Source organism: Hipposideros armiger, unplaced genomic scaffold (genome assembly GCF_001890085.2).
Source record: "Hipposideros armiger isolate ML-2016 unplaced genomic scaffold, ASM189008v1 scaffold_12, whole genome shotgun sequence".
Taxonomy (NCBI): Eukaryota; Metazoa; Chordata; class Mammalia; order Chiroptera; family Hipposideridae; genus Hipposideros; species Hipposideros armiger.
In genome coordinates this window covers 5,107,776-5,111,276 of record NW_017731362.1, presented here as the reverse complement: position 1 = coordinate 5,111,276, position 3,501 = coordinate 5,107,776, and the positions used below count along the sequence as shown (strand labels likewise).

General features: G+C 36.1%; 1 pseudogene; it reads left to right on the top strand.

The window, feature by feature from the left end:
• Positions 1 to 1,085: 1,085 nt before the first annotated feature.
• LOC109394333 (60S ribosomal protein L28 pseudogene) lies at positions 1,086 to 1,498 on the top strand (annotated as a pseudogene).
• Positions 1,499 to 3,501: the final 2,003 nt, after the last annotated feature.

Here is a 3,501-nt window from a genome sequence, read left to right as displayed (position 1 = left end):
AAATGGAAAATACAGAAGTATAAAACTCATAGAAGACAACATAGGTGAAAATCTAGATGACCTTGAGTATGGTGATGCCTTTTTAGATACAACACTAACAGTACAACCCATGAAAGAAATAATTAATAAGCTGGACTTCATTGGAAACATTTCAGATTAAAATTTAAAATTTTCTGCTCTGTGAAAGACAATGTCAGGAGAATGAGAAGACAAATCACAGCCTGAGAGAAAATATTTGCCGAAAAATGCATGTGATAAAAGATCGTTATCCAAAACATAAAAGAACTCTTAAAATCCAAGGATAAGTAAACAACTGGGGCCAGCCGAGTGGCGCGGTGGTTAAGAGTTGGCTTGGGATGCCAGCTCTGAGCAGCAGGGCCCCGGTTCGGATCCCACATGAGGGCCAGTGACACTGCGCCCTCTACAGCTAAGATGNCTCGAATAATTTTTAAATTGTTGTGAGGGACAGGATTGGCTCTTCCAGGGGTCGGCAAACTTTTGAGACAGAACGTACCCAAAGAGCCACATGTGGCTCACGAGCGGCAGTTTGCCGACCCCAGGTCTACAATAATTAGGATCCATTCATGGAGCTAAAGTAGGGTGGTTACCTGAATGAACACAGCTGAAGTTCTGCTACAAATGCAGAAATAGGGAAACCAAAATGTGTGTTACCTAGGAAGCAGGTTAAGAGTGTAGGCACTGGAGTCAGACTAAGTTCAAAACCTGATTCTACTCTCGTTGTCTGTGTAATGTTAAATGAGTTACTTAACTTCTCTATGCCTCAACTCCCTCATATGTGTAATAGAGACAATCTAATCCTTGTATCATAGCATTGTTAAGAGGACTAAATAAATCCTATCCAAAGCACACAGAGCAGTGTCTAATTACAACAGATGTTTAACAAATGTTATTAAATATTACTTTTAGATGTATATACTTGTAAGCAGGAAATTTTAATCCCAAATCTTACAATTATTAGTGTTTACATTTTTTCCTATCTTTTGTGACTTTGAGAAAATCACGATGCCTCTACTCATACACAAACTTTTTCCTCTCTAGCTGCCCCAACGAGAGAAGCTGTTGCCATGTCAGCCAATCTGCAACGGAGGGTCGGGAGCAACGGCTCCAGCTTCCTGATCAAAAGAAATAAGCAGACTACAGCACCGAGCCCAATAGCTGAAAGCCCCCAACACCTTCCGCTACAAAGGGCTGATTCACCGCAAGACAGTGGGTGTGGAGCCAGCGGCCATAGGGCAAAGGTGTGGTGGTCCTCATGAAGCAGCGATCCGGCCAGCAAAAGCCAGCCACATCCTAAGTGCGGACCACCATCAACAAAAACGCTTAGGCCCCCCTCAGCAGCATCCGGAACATGATCCGCAAAATCAAGTACCTCCCAGACCTGTGCATGGTCGCCATCCACAGGGCCAGCGCCATCCTACTCGGCCAGAAGCCCGTGACATTGAAGAGGAAGCAGGCTTACCCCACCAAAACCTCCTGAGTACCTCCCCCACAAAGCAATAAAGCATAAAAGTTAGCCGACTTTCTCAAAAAAGAAAGAGCATATACAATAATTGATCATGTAGTAAGTCACAAAGAAAACTTCAATAAATTCTGAAGATGAGTATCATATACAATGTGGTTTTTAGTCTACAATGCAATAAAAACATAACAAAACTATACCTTAAAATTTTTTATGTCTATAAATCTAAATTATATTGTTATATAATCCATAGGATAAAGAGTAAATGACTAGGGAAATTATGAAGTGCATAATAGCATTAAATGCCAAAATGTATTCTTACTTTTAAAGCAATACTATGAGGTAAATTTAGTCTTAATGATATTTACATAGAAAGCTAGGAGGAATGAAAATAAATGAAAACCATTTTGCTTAAATATCTAGAAAAAGCAGCAACAGAATCAACTCAGAAAAAAAGAAAAGAAAAATGTGAGAATAGTAAAAATAAGGCTAACATCAGTGGAAAAAAAGAACAAAAACAACAAAACAGTAAAAGTCATTAGCAAATCCCAAAAAATGGTTCACTGAAAAGACTAATAAGATGAAGAAATTGCTGGCAAGATTAATCTGTGGGGGGAGAGCAAACAAATAAGCAAAATTCAGAAATTAAAAAGGAAACAGAAGAATATTATTAGCAAAAGTATGCTAAAAAAACTTGATAGCCTAAATGGAATGAATAAATTTCTATAGAATTATAAATCATCAACGTGAATACAGGAAGATATAAAAGACATGGAATTACCAATAAAGAACCTAGAAATCGGCTATCAGAACCTTCCCTCTACCACCATCTCTCCTCTATAAAAATGATCTGAGCAATGATTTCACAAGTGTGTTCTAACAAAGCAAAAAATCTTTCTTACACAAATTTTTCCAGAAAATAGAAAACAGGAAGTTCTCTAACTCATTTTATGAATAATTCCTTCATACTATAACCAAAAGAGCTATAAAAAGGGGGAAAATTATAGACCAATTTCACTTACGCAAGTCCTTAAATAAAACATTAGTCAACTAAAACCAACAATGTATTATTTGTAACACATCATAATTAAATATAATTTATTCCTTCTGTGTTCAATATCAAATATCTATCAATTTACATTAGTAAACCAAAAGAGAAAAATCACAACAATGTCTGCTATTGCAATTACAGCTCAACCAAGCACTGCTGGTTCCTGGACAATTCAATAACAGGAGAAAGAAATAAATTATGCAAAACTTGAAAGGAAATTCGCAACATTTTCATTTGCAGATGATATATAATAATTATATACATAGAAAACCCAGGAGAATCAACTATTAGAACTAATCAGAAAATGTATCAAGGTTGCTCATACAAGATGAATATATAAAAATCAAAAACTTCCCTCAACATCAGCAATAAGTAATCAGAAAATACAAAGGAAAACATCATACCAAAGTATTACAGTAACTAATCTAGGAATTAACCTAACCAAGAATGCACAAACCTTTATGATAAAAGAAAATCTGAATAAAAGGAGACATAAACCATATTAATGGATGGGATAATTTCACATTACAAAAGTATCAATTGCATCTAGATTCATTTACAAATTTAACCTAATCCCATTCAATATTCCAAAAGGAGACTGGGGGAGGAATAGGAATTTTTAAAAAGATATCTATAATTTACATAGAAAAATAAAGACTCACAAATAACTAAAATTTTTTTTTAAAAAGTAGAGCCATAGGTGAAACATCACAGTAGCAGATATTAGAGCAACTTCACAATATTAATATTATAATAGTATTGCTTGTAAAAGACCAAAAAAAATCTTAGAAGAATGGAGAGCCCAGAAATAGAGCCATATCTATATATTCTATATGGAAATTTGCTATATGTTAGAAAATGCATCAAAAATCAATGGAGAGGGCCGGCCGAGTGGCGCGATGGTTAAGAACTGGCTTGGGACGCCAGAGGGCCCCGGTTCGGATCCCACATATGAGGGCCAGTGACACTG